This window comes from Gymnodraco acuticeps, unplaced genomic scaffold (assembly GCF_902827175.1).
Source record: "Gymnodraco acuticeps unplaced genomic scaffold, fGymAcu1.1, whole genome shotgun sequence".
In the NCBI taxonomy this organism is placed as follows: Eukaryota; Metazoa; Chordata; class Actinopteri; order Perciformes; family Bathydraconidae; genus Gymnodraco; species Gymnodraco acuticeps.
Window position 1 is genome coordinate 86,696 of NW_022991443.1, and position 13,798 is coordinate 100,493.

Genomic DNA, 13,798 nt, shown 5'->3' on the forward strand with positions numbered 1-13,798 from the left:
AGTGTGGGATTCTGAAAAAAATGCTGATGTGTCAGCTGCTCTCACTTTGCTGTAGGGAGGAACTAAATGTCAAAGCTGAACCATCTCGACTCTTTTTTCTCCCAAACAGCAATCCAAAGAGACCTGCAGACAGGTAAAGAGGACGCTGATTTATTAGGAGTCAGACACAGACAGGTGTTCGCTGATGATTTCTCTCTTCCTCTCTCTCCTCCCCTCACTAACTACACCAATAGCTGTAGCCTCTGGCAACTCCTGACTTTGAATTGTAGCTTCCCTCCTCTTCCTCCTCACCCTTTCTTCACCCTATCCTGCACGCTCTCTTTCTATCCATTTTTTTACCCTTATTTTCTTTAATACACACTCTCTCTTTCCCTCCCTTTTCGTCTCTCTCACCTTGTGATTGTTATGATTGCTGTGCGTTCCTCTGCCAGGGCCTGCAGGAAGAGTGAGTTAGTACTTGTCAGCGAGCGCAGGTATGCACTGTGGACACCGGCTGCTGGGGCGAGGAGGAAGACGCTTGTGTGCAGGGGGGGCTGCAGAGCAAGGCTCCAGATCAGCCACAAGGTAATGATGCAGCAAACGACACTTCAATACGGCCAGAAAAATGCACAAAAACTAGTTCTTAAAATCATTTAGTCTATATTTCTGATGAAAAATGTATCATTTTTTGAGACATTCTGTAGAACTAACTGATATGTTACAAAATCATGCACATCACAATGTGTAGAATATATGCAGTCACATAGAAGACTCAAACATAGGCAATGGAAGGATTTTATCAGAATTGTATCTGGATTAAATTCCACTAAATGCTGATAATCAATAATGTTTAAAGATAACAATCCATCTGCAGATTTAAGGAAATAAACATTAGCAACAAAACAACAGCCAACAAAACAGTATATGATACCAGGATGAAAATACTTTATTGTCAGCAAGGGGCATTTTCAGCTTGGGCAACAGTGCTACGCAAGCTGCAATCACACAATACATCAAAACTCGGGAACAAAAAAAAAAAAAATATATATATTAATACTTACGCATTAAAAAAAATCAATAAAATAAACAATGACTTTTGAACAAAAAAAGGTTACACGACTGTGGCGTTTACATACTTAGGACCCCAAAGCAGAGACTGACACAAGTTAAGTTTCAAGGTGTTTTAAAAAAGAAAGCTAGGCTAAGGCAGATAGGGAGCTGGCTGGTTGCAGAAAAGTCCAAAACAAAGCAGAGGGAAAACATCCCAGGCAAAAACTCAAAAAGTTGCTCAAAAACTGCAATGTGAACAAAACTAGGCTTGGGCTGCAGAGAGTCACTCTGGATCGTCGAACAGCATTTAATTCACTGGCAGAGTAGTGAGGTGAGGGCCAGGCTCTTAAAGAGAGGGTTGATTAGGTGAGTGGGAACAGGTGTGCCTCATCTGCAGCCAGGAGAATACCAGCCACGCCCCCCTGTCACACACCAGCCCTGCAGAGACGGAGAGACAGAGTAGTGAGGGGTAAAAAGAGCAAACAACAGGAAAAAACACAACAACCAAAAAACCCATGCAGAAACATAACACACGACACCGACATAATGTCACTAAATAAAGTATGCGGAAGTCTATGAAAACATTTGCCAATTTTGAGCTTTTCTTTTACAACCAAGAGAAATGGCTTAAATAGCACATAGCCGGGATTGTTACTACAATCAAAGTGACGGATATCATTGAACACAATCATTTGATACTGTTGACATTGTTGAAATAAAAATATGTGTTGCTTTAAGGCTTACTGGCGACTCAAATGGGGAAAAGCTGTTCGGCCAGCTACTCAACACTCTCCTGTAGTGTGTTCTATAGGTTTGTGTGCGTGTAAATGGTCTGCAAAGACCACAAATCCTAAAGGAATTTCTGTCCCCCACATTCCACCTCCTGAAACGCCTAGTGACATCACTACGTAATACCTGCGCTTCTATTGGCTATCGCTCCAACACATTGTACTTGATAGGCTAAGGGACGGGACATCTCTAAGCAGTTGACCAAACACAACAGAGCCAGTCAGCTAACCAATCAGAGCAGACTGGGCTCTGGTTTCGGACAGAGGGTGAAAAGAGGTGCTTCAACACAGGCAGTATGAGGAAAATAAAACATTAAAGCATGGAGACATGCCACAGTAGAGACACAACATACAAATATTAAACAGAAAATTGTATTTCTTTGTATAGCATAACCTGTCCCATGTTAATTAGTTTCCGAAAATACAATTTTATTTTACACTATATATTATAACAACAACAAATATATATATATATATATATATTATAAATTCTCTACTGGGATCAGTATTGCTCTGAACCCTTTAGTCTTCTAGTGTCCTTTTTATAAAAATGGGCACCATTAGACAACACAGCTGTGTAACATAGTGTCCCGAGGTAACCCCACCCCCCCCATTATTTTCATGTTTGATTAGTGAACATAGTTGATACAGCAGCAATCAGAGATCACCACAAGCGATGAGAGAGCATGCCATAGCAGCTTTTTTCTGTCAACAACTCACTGACTGCCGTTAGTGTAAGTTGCACTAAAACAAAGGCATTTCAAACAGTGAATCTGCACACACATTTATGCAAATACATATACAAGTACAAAGACTAAAATGCACATGTGCACTTTTGCATATAGTGCTTGTTGTACATGCACACCTCACATTCATACAACACCAATCCATGAACACACACAATGCTTTCGCTGATAAAGCGCACACTCCCACCAAGGAGCAACATTTTTCTCTCCGAGTCTGTCTGCTCCCTCCTCTCTGTGTCTCTTTCTGTCTTGAAGCAGGTGCTGAAATGAGACACTAAATAACTATTAGGAGTTAGAGGAAGGGCGAGAGAGGGGGAGGAGAATGAGAGAAAATGAGAGAGCACTTCCCCAACAGTAGCAGAGGGAGGGAGGGAGGGAGGGAGCGAGAGGGAAGGGAGAGCAGAGGAGCTTAGAGAAGAGATCTGCATTGTAAGTAGCTGTGAGAGCAGCAGCAAGTGGTGGCTGTTCTCAGCCTGTTTTTGTTTTCCCAGAGGGAGGCGGCACGGTGAACAAGAACAAGGAGAAGAACCGGCCAGAAGATTTTGAAGAGTCTCAGCTGAGTTAGAAAACAAAGACACTGAAGGAGAGGAGGAGAGGGAGAAGGTGGCGAGGGAAACCGGGAGGAACACAAGGCAGCAATGGATAGCAGAGTGGCTCAGCCTGACCCTGGGATAGCTTGGATTCACACACAGCTGCTGGCTGCCGGCCAGCACACACACTAGGCTGCTAACACCAATGAGGTACAGTACTCACAAATCTGAGGATTTCTGCTGCTGAGTGAAAGTTGAGCTGTGTACGCCTGAGAGTGCTTCGTGTGGTGCACTTGGGTCAAAGTAGTGTTCTGCAGGTTGTCAGGTGCACTGCATTTATCTGACAGCATCTGAAAACAAAGCTATGAGAGCATGAAACATTTATCAGGACTGCTGTTTGCCTGCAAATTGTTTTATCTAACTAACAAATCAATCTTTTTAAACACATCACTTCAACACATGCATGTGCAATGCAGTGGACTACAGGATTAAATCTGACAGTTTTACCATTGTTCTCCCTTTCATGAAACACAAAACCAAACATAAGTGTATGCACATGTCCTGCCAGTGGGATGATTTTCCTCACTATTCATATATTCAGTTGGAAGTCTTTGCTGCTTGCATCGATGAATGTTTCCTGCAGCTCCCTAGGCGAGTGCACACTGAGCTGAGCCCGGATTGTGATGGTTACAGTGCAGCAGTGAGCTGTTGCAGAGCGGGGCAGGTAAGTGCATGTCTGCAGTATGTCGGATGAGGGGTTGTTAAAAACTGTACTGGCTGTTCTCCTTTTCAAGGGACGCTTTAGCCTAAGAACACCTGACAGAGCCTCAGGTAGTTAAAAGAGGTGTGTGTGTGTGTGTGTGTGTGTGTGTGTGTGTGTGTGTGTGTGTGTGTGTGTGTGTGTGTGTTGTGTGTGTGTGTGTGTGTGTGTGTGTGTGTGTGTGTGTGTGTGTGTGTGTGTGTGTGTGTGTTGTGTGTGTGTGTGTGTGTGGTGTGTGTGTGTGTGTGTGTGTGTGTGTGTGTGTGTGTGTGTGTGTTGTGTGTGTGTGTGTGTGTGTGTGTGTGTGTGTGTGTGCACATGAACATGAACATATGTGCGTTTCCTGGAGGCAATAGCCAGTGGTTTTCTTTTTCTTTTATGGTTAACTCATGTGGAGCCTACAACTGAGCGTTTACACAACTTCACGAGGGTTAAGCAACATTGCATTTATGACTTACAGCAGGCGGGTACTTCTTCTCAGCATGCCAGTTGTGACACATTTCTGTAACCCATTACCACCTAGACCTAAAATGGTTATTTGATTAACTGAGAAGAGAGAAGAAAATATTTTGATGATCAACTCATCTTTTCATACATACATTTTTCAAGCAGAAAAAGTGAAACAATTCTAATATTCTCTTATCTTGGCACCTACAGTCTTGCATATCATTTTAAACAAAATATGTTTGCGTAATTGGACTCTTGACAACACCTGGGGACTGTGCGGCTCTGTGAAGTTGATTTGTGACTATATTCCGTTGACGCTTTATTAACAAAACAAATGACGATTTAATAAATAGTCAACAGTTAATAAATAATAAAAGTAATGTGTGGTTGCAGCCTTTCCAGCTTCCAGACTTTTTTCTGGACATCTTCCAAACTCCATCAGGGCTGAGGTGACGGCTGCCCTTTCTGTCTGCCGTCCCGATGACTCAGTGTATTGTCATGCCAGTTGACTGCTGCTGTTTGTACTGAGAGTCTGTAGGTAAATATTTTGGCTGCAAATAGACAGCTGTGGGTGTTTTCTTGGATTATCTGATTTACTATGGTATGTCTGGACTGGAACGCACCACCGGGCGGACGTGTAGCAGCATAAATCAGGACCTTGAACCTTTATTATAGGCTGGAGATCCCCTGTGCGATGGCTGACTTCTGATAACAGTTTTTCTGATAAATCTTAACACTGAGGGAAAAAAGAAGATTTATGATTGTGATTTAGCTGAGTTAATGTCCTGCGAGCATATTCCTGTACATTTAATTTCTCTCTGCATGTTACATTACATTACATGTTGCTTGTTAGACGCTTTTATCCAAAGCGTCTAACATACTGTGGACAATCCCCACAGGAGCAATTTGGGGTGAAGTGTCTTGCCCAGGGACACAACGACATGCTGACTGCAGTGGGGTTTGAACCTGTGACCCCCTGATCTGAACACCAACACACTATTCCATTGCGCCACACGCCTCCCTGCTTGTCTGCTCATATCACACACAGGTTTATAACTCACCACATGGCCCATCCCTCATCCTACTTCCTCCCTCCCCCCATATGTCTGGAGAGCACCTGCCCCATCACCTGCCTCCCAGACAGCCACTGTCTGCGTATGCATATGGTGTGGGGAAGCGTCCCAGGATGCCACACCTTACCCTTTTCTCAAAGCCCCCAGGAAGTGAGCCGAAACTTTAGTTGGCCAAACTGTGATATTACAACTTCCATGCCAGTCATTGAATTACTTTTTACCATTGACTTAGCTAGCTACCCAATACTAACTCTTGAATAGCCATAATATAAACCATTGTGTCCTTAAAGTCATAAAAAGTGCTTCAAGCCGAATCCAGTGGAGGCGGGGCTTAAAGAGGATACATTATGCTCTATAATGTATTGTAATGTCAGTCTGCTCTGATTGGTTAGCTGGCCGGCTCTGTTGTGATTGGTCAACCACATAGAGATGTCCCGCCCCTTAGCCAATCACATGCAAAGCGCTAACCAATAGAAGCACGAGTGCTACATAGTGTTGTTACTATGTCACAGAAGTAAACAAAGGAGTCTAATGTGGGCATTTCAGGAGTGTTGGAGAGAAACTCCATCTGGAGAGAACTGTTGGATTTCATCCTCTGTAGACCATCTACATGCACAAATACCTATATTACACACCCAAAAAGGGAACACCCCAAAAAGCATAATAGGCCACGCAGATGCGCATGCTCTCTGAGTCCAGATCCCAGATCATACTGACATTCTTGTCCTCAAGTCAGGCCATTTTTGGCTTCCTGTGTCACTGAGCAATGTTCATAGGAATGAACCTATGGGGAGGCCCCACCTCCAATGCTGTATCCATTTCTCTTTGTACATCCAGGCTCTTTTCCCACAACCTATAATGCAAATGGTACCTTTGCGTCTTACAGTGTTTGCACTTAACTTTTTTCTTTCCATCACTTGGCTAAAATCATTAGGCACCATTGAATAAAGAAACCTGCACTTTAAGCATCAGTGATACCAATTGTTCGAGGAGGGCCTGTCACTTTCCAAAACTTGCGTGCAAAATTGCAGCGTCCTTAATAGCCCATAATAGCAGCCCTTGCTACTTCACGTGCATAGTGGAGCTGCTTTGTTTGTCGCCTGCCTCGATTTAGTGGTCAATTTCAGAGGAATGAGCGTGCGAGTCATCCGGGGAATGTGGAATTGTATCTCTAAAGTTGGATGTGAACTTGTCTTGGCTATAAAAGAGACCACCTACTGAGTAAAACCCTGTGCATTCACCTACTAATAATACCGTAATGTGGCTGCTTTGATTTGTTTAAGATAAGTTGATTTTCTAAGACAAACAAAGAGCTCTACCCCACTTTTAAGGCAGCAGTGCACAGGCTCTGTCACTTATTGGTTAATCTGCGTGTCAGAGAATACTTGGCCCATGCATGAAGGTTGAAACAGCCGAAACTGGAGCCCAGAGGCGATGTGTGCCGAGCACGGCCCCGGCTGAGTATCTGCACACCTGTCTATCACTGCAGCCGCAGGTTATTGTGACTTGGCCAATAAGACGCTGTGTGTGTTTCACATTAGTACTCATGCGAGATTATAATTTTCTGGACCAGAAGGCGCTTTTTTGCTTTTAAAAATGTGGGTTTTCTTTGCCTCTTGCTGTTCTGGAAACAAAAGCAACTTTGTTTTCAGTCGTTTAGCTTTCTTTTAATTCATGGAGTTCATCTTGATAACGCTGCTGCTGTTCTGAGTTTGTTTTGAACAGTTGTTTAGCTTTGGCTCTGAACTAAAGTGGAATCATTTCTGGATGGTCAGTTGTTCAGCTGTGTTCCACTTTTAGAAGATCACGTTTCAAAACAACGAGCAGCCCAGTCAGTGGACGGCTTGTCTGTACCTGTCCACATAATAAAAGCAAGAAGTAGGGTGCAGGAGAAGGAGGGTGAGGGGTGAGGAGAAACTGCTGGTGCACAGCTGGGGGAAAAGTGGAGCAGAGGGCTATAAACACGGAGAGGAAGGGAGCGCGAGTAAACACAGGAGCAGCTGAATGTATCAGCAATTTGTTGTAAAGTGGGTCAGCCGCTCGAGAGCCCAGTGGTGAAGGATCACATTGGAATCAAAGTGCTTGATTGACAGTTTGAGTACAGCCAACCAACACGTCTTCTTTTTTAATGAATTTCAACCAGAAATTTAAAAACCTGGAAGGAAACGAATTGCTTCATCAGCAGAAAAATAATTGCCGGTAAGTTTGAGAATGGATTAAAGGATGAGGCTTGACACTTTTGATTTATGACCGACTCAAGCTGTTAAAGGAGGAGGTTGGGGATATTATATGTTTCCTTAAGTCCCACAAAATCAACAATGCATAAGACCGTCCCTTAATACTTGCTTCATCCCTACTCTGTCTTCGGCTCTCAGCTCCAAGTCCATTGGTTCCTACTAACAACATAAAAGCATCACAAGCTAAGATTCACTGCTGTTGTTTTTTATACATATTTAATTTTTCTAGTACTACTTTTGGCTGCGGAGTAATACACATGATGTGCTCTTTGGAGTATGTACAGCAGCAGGATGTTGTATGGAGGATTGACTGAAAATAATGTACAGTGTGTTTTCATGGTAATGAAGGAAAATGTCTCCACTGCACCAGTGTGTGCATTGATGTGAAGCTTTTTTGGACAACAATGGAGCTCTATGCCACAGACGATTGGGTTTTTGGTCATTTCATGGGAAGGGTTTAGCACAAAAGAAATATAGAAAATCACCATTCTCACCCTATAAATCTTGATGTGGTTTTTCAACCTAAATTGCCAAAAAAGTTGCTATTTGCTCAGGAATAGCTTCTTAAAAAAGACATCACCCTGGGCTCTGTAATAAAAAAATTAAAAAATTCACCGACTAAATTACAGCAAACATAACCCTTACTTGCGGGACTTAAAGTGTAAGTATGCCGTCCTTTGATACACTTTATACTAGCTGTTCACATACAATTCCATGAGATATACATTATTTGCGAAATTGTTGATTACATCTGTATGAAATATAAAATGGTAGTTGAGTTATTTGTAACAATATATTTTTGATGATGGATTGACTTTCATATGTCCTGGTAACCTGAAAAAACATCCTAGATCAGCACTCCTTTTCTTAGAGTTTCATGGCACACAGATAAATATCACCTCTCACAGGGTACTGATTATGAGATTTTCTGGATTTACAGCGCGTTGGATCCTTGGCCCTCCATCCACTCGGTAGCTTTTGCGACTTATGACAAAGCACCATAATTACACAAGGTTATTTCCATAAGTTTGTCAATAGTTCCTTTGTGTCTTTACTATCCTGGCTGTGAGTCCTATCTGCAGTTGTTATGGTGGCAGAGGGAAACGGGGGAGGGGAGGTTAAAGGTCCAAAAGTCTTGACGTTTACGTGTGACATGGTCGCCATTTTCTCAGGCTTTTAAACGAGAGTTTGCTGTTTGTCCATTTTAAGTAAGAGGGAATCCCAGCGGGTGAGGAGGTCAGGGAAGGCCTCTCCACGTCTTGTCGCTTTCAATCAAAAACAGATTGCAGACACACAGTCATCTGGGCCTTGTGAGTGTCAGAGTTGTGTGTGATTGCAGGGCAGGTTGTCAGTGTTCGTCTTCGTTGTGTCTCCGAAGGTCGCGGATTAGGTTGCCCTGAGGCTGCAGAGGAGGATTAGGAGGGCCCGCACCGCGTGTAAACATTTGGGTAACCTCCACCCGCCTCCCGAATAGCCTCTGGGGTGCTCACCTGTCTCAGTGAATGGAGGAGGAACGGATACCAGCAAACTCCCTGACCTGAATTTACTCAATCGTTCTTACACCATTCAGCCGTCTGATTTCCCCAAAATGTAGCTTAATGCTTCACTTTGACATCTGGAGCGCTTTCGCTGATTGGAATCCGAGTCTCGCTGCTGAGCTTATTTTGATTGAGAGATTTAGATGAAGCCCATTCAAATACCAAGAAGACACTTTTTGGCTTCCCATCCAGTTGTTTCAGGTGTTCATTTGAAATGCTGCATAAAGAAAATAGGTTATCAAGTTGTGTGGATCAGCTGGTTGGAGTAAAAATCACTTTGCAACTGCTGATCATAATGGGAGACTTATGGGAGATACTGTATGTGTAGCTGTCTAATACAAAACCACATCATTCATTAACAAGATGCCTGGCAACACATATTTAGCATAGTGTCTGAAGTTCCTAGTTGCCCCTTGATTGTTTTTATGTCTACACATCATAATTTGCATCAGAACACCTGGATTGGAACCAGCACAAGAATGCAAAAATACTTTTTAAAGAGCATTTTTAGAGGCTACACATCAGTGGTGGAAAGTAATTGTGTAATTTAGTAAAATAATCTAATGTATGCTACTTTATACTTCTATTCCACTATATCTAAGCAGGAACATGGAACAATGTTGCATTTTACACTACTACATTTTTCAAACTGCTTGAGTTAATTCTTAATACAAAATACAATACAAAATTCCTTACACATCATTATGTGTTATACAGATTAAACTAATCAGCAGCCACACATTAATGCATCAACAATTATAATCCAATAACACAATATATCATTTTTTAAATGGGCCATTCTATAATGAGTGCTATAACTTTAGTACGTCGACTTCTAAATATTTCTAACATTTTGGAAGCAGGGTTTTTCTTTGTAACAGTAGTTTACCCTGTGCTATTGCTACTTTTATTCAAATACCTGAATACATCTTCCACGACTGCTTCACAGCCTTCTGCATCATTCAGTAAAGACAAGATAATTATGTCACAAAAATGTCAAACACAAACATTTGTTTAAAAAAAGTTCTTTTAGTTGGCAATGCTCGAATAGAAAATGTCACAAAAACACGGAGAGCTGTGGGGTGGTTTTCCCACAAGTGATGCTGAATGCTGTCATGTCTTGTCTCCGCAGACAATGCCAGGCTCTTTAGTCTGCTGCCTGGCAATTAGTGGCCCGATGTGACCGAGTTAAACTGCGATCTCACAAACACACATGAGCTGCTCACACCACACTGTCAGGACACTCCAGTCTGTCTGACCAAACACACTGGACCTGCGCCCATGGAGGGAAACTCTGAGCGGGGGAAGGGGACGCAAGCTATGATTTACAAGACTTTCCTTTTTGCTTGGATATCCAGATTTTAGTCACACAAACCTCGACACAGCAAACAACTACACATCATGTTTTTGACCTCATATCTGTGGCCAGTAGACACTACAACCATTTGCTATAGTTGCTATTTGTTTGATTTGACTTATGACAATGGAGCTTTTTTCTTGAACCAAAATATAATGGCCCCGCTTTTAATCTTGAATAAAAAGCTCTGATTTGCTTGGTTACTCATTCTTTACGTCACTGTTCAAACTACTGAGAAACAAAGCTTTGGCATCAGAGTGCACAAATATGTGTTGCCCCACTTCCATGTTTGCGCCGCCGGAAAGGTAAGTAGGGAGGTTAAAAAGGTTGTCAAGACGAAAACAGGTTTGAATTTTTGGGTGCCATATAACAGAATACTGGACTTTTAACAGCGTTTCTGTCGTGGCAAACCAAGATTTAATCTCACAAGCTTAGTTTTGTTCTGTTAAACATCCACTATGTTCAGATCTAAATCTTACTTCATGAACAGTTAGTGCCAATCTTTGACTTCTTGAGGGAGGAGACATACACATGTAAACTCGGTTTGGCAGAATTAAACCATAAGGCTATTGATATTCCGTTCATGTTGTAATGAATTTCTACATCTTAAAAAAACTTTCTGAATTTAATGATTTCGTCAAAAAGTTAGGCACTGTGATCTATAAAGGTGAAACCTTAGTGTGGAGATCTTCGCCAAGTTTCTGTCTCTTCCCTTCTACAAAGAAGTTGAATCTTGAACCCATTGGCAAAGATAACAAAAACGAAACTCACATCGTGCCTAATCATGCCTTGATACAGTGTGCAGATTCTTCGTTTCAAAATGAGCCCAAACGGCTTCAGATAACCACAACCTAATAATTTGCAAAGTGTGCATATTGTAGTTCAAACTTGTCTTGGAAAGGTTCCTGTTGATGGTTCAACAATATATTGATGTCTAACCAAAGAAAATACCTAACAAAGTAGATTGCTGTTTTCAGGCTAAAACATCTCATCAGATATTTGTTGAGTTATTTATTAACGGTAAAACCCACAATGACACACACCTCTAATAAACCCGGCACAGATATATTAGGATCATTTAGCCTTCAGAAACCTTTCAAACTACTTCTTTAATAAAGCAGTGTTACCTACAAAGTAAACAGTGTAGAAATGTTTTTCTTCACCTCAATGAACCACAAACAGTGAATCCATGTTTAACACTCTCCTCTCGCCCCTGGCAAACAGCAAACTTAATCTAATGATGCGATTACACAACATGTGGCTCCTTCATGAAGCTGAATCAGCACCCCATATATGCTCAAATGTGTCTGATACACTCCTTTGAAGGATTATTCTGAGACCCTCAGGATGAAATATATCACAATTAAAAATGCTCCTAGTACGGCTGCTGGCATTAAAGGCATACCACGGTGCCATTCATTAAGTGCTGTATGCAGACATGGCGTCTTAGAGCAGCCTAGTGAAATTACAGGGGGAAAACTGGCAGCAAAGTCCATAACAGTCACAAATAACACCCTGCTGTGACAAGGGAAATTACACGTCTTTGGAATTGAAATGTTAATCGCGCGGTATAATTGTATCAGCGTGAGGAATGTGCAGTGCAAGTAATCGGATGCTTTCATGTTTTGATAAATGTGGTGGTGAGGTTTATTGTCAGTTTTTGGGATCTTTGAAATTTCTTGATGAAATGAGCAGATTGCTAATTTTCTACAATTGATTTATGATGACTTGGCTGTTGATGGAGGATTATGTGAACATTGGTTCATTAGGATAGCATTGAAAGACAAGGTAATCATGGAAACTAATATATGTATTTTGCAAAACACGACACTGCAGACAAGGATATAAATGGTATTTAATCTGATAGGAGAGACTGCAGATGTAAAGTTTGGTTAACATTTTACATCTCCAGTTGGATTACAGTATAAACAGCCAGTAATCACATCCAGACACCATTAATAAACTTGTGTCAGTATGCAGCAGGGGTCTGCATGTGTTTATATGGCTCAGTAGCTGCACTATATGAGTGGATCAGTATAAGCAGTTCCCACACCCTCTCAGGTGTCCTGTGCTCGGGACAGCCTGGCCTGCAGGTACACACAGAAAGGCTGCCTTTGTCTGCATCAGGGAACAGGTAACCATTTGTGCCTGCACTCTGTGTGTGTGTGTGTACGTGTGTACGTGTGTGTACATGGATGCAAACGTATGTGTGGGAGAGAGATAGGATTGACTGCCGTTGCCACAGGAGCAGGTGTGGCTTTTCAACAGCCTCATATTCACAGCATACAGCCCAAATGCGCTCGATAAAGAAAAGAAAGGTAAACTATTATTTCAGGTCTGTGAATCTCCAATCTTGATAAACAAAGTTATACTGCCAAGAAAAACCTTGAAGTATGCCGTCATAAGAGATGCTTCTATGTTCATGTAAAGTACAGGTGTACACTTTAATTTGATACTACTTACTGTGAAACATACGGATATCATAAAGATTTACAATGTGTCAGGATGAGTAGAGTTAAACACTAGTTACAAAAAAAACTCTGGAGGGTATATTTATTTTAGAATTATCCGTGACAAAGAGCCTGCAGTCTCTTGTTGTAGTACAAATAGATAAAGGGTTAAAAATTAACATTCACCCAGTGTGACATTCTCTTGCCCCACATTGCACTTTACAGTTACAGTACAAATTGGTCGTATTGTCCCAAAATGCAACACACAAAAATAATGGTAGAGTTGCTCACAGAGAAGAAAAACAGAGTGTTACTACTGCTTTTAGCAACAGCTTTCAAATAAAGAAATAATTTTTGTTTACTATTTGTGAAGATTCAAATTTGAACACGGACTAGATGTTTAAAGTGCTCAGAAATGTGGGAATGTGAACATCTACTGCAAGTCAGATCAACAACTTGTGATATGACAAAAACTCCCTAACAGCTGCTGAGTGTAATGTGTTTTTATCGAATGATGTTCACAAGGTCAAGAATGAACTGCTGTGCTGTATGGCATGGGGGCAAACATAGCTACCTTTTCTAAGCTAATGTGGCTAAGCTTACCTATTGTGCAGTGAATCCAGTCTACTTTGTTCAATATTACAAAGCAACAGATTTACGATATATGACCTAAGAGACCTTAAGCTAGCTTTAGCTTTAAGCTTTATACTTTTTGTTTTTCAAACAACTTTCTGGAGGGACTACAAATGACCTCTTCTACATAAAAGGGGGAGTAGCTAAATGACAGCTGTGTGCCTTTGTGTTTGAGTGTTTGTCTGTACCCTCTTAACAAATGTAAAAAAA

The 13,798-nt window shown here is 41.6% G+C and overlaps 1 protein-coding gene across 4 annotated transcripts in view; it reads left to right on the plus strand.

Annotated features, from left to right (window-relative positions):
* Window positions 1-40: 40 nt before the first annotated feature.
* The window catches only part of arhgef19 (Rho guanine nucleotide exchange factor (GEF) 19), a 30,836-nt gene continuing 17,078 nt past the window's right edge, over window positions 41-13,798 (plus strand). For 2 of the 4 annotated variants that reach the window (XM_034196304.1, XM_034196307.1), the window contains exons 1-3: window positions 41-133; window positions 432-564; window positions 3,055-3,303. The gene's annotated coding sequence lies outside the window, so the exon portion shown is untranslated. Of the gene's footprint in view, window positions 134-324; window positions 565-2,977; window positions 3,304-13,798 lie in introns of those variants that run through there. The other 2 variants (XM_034196306.1, XM_034196305.1) reach the window with 2 other exon arrangements.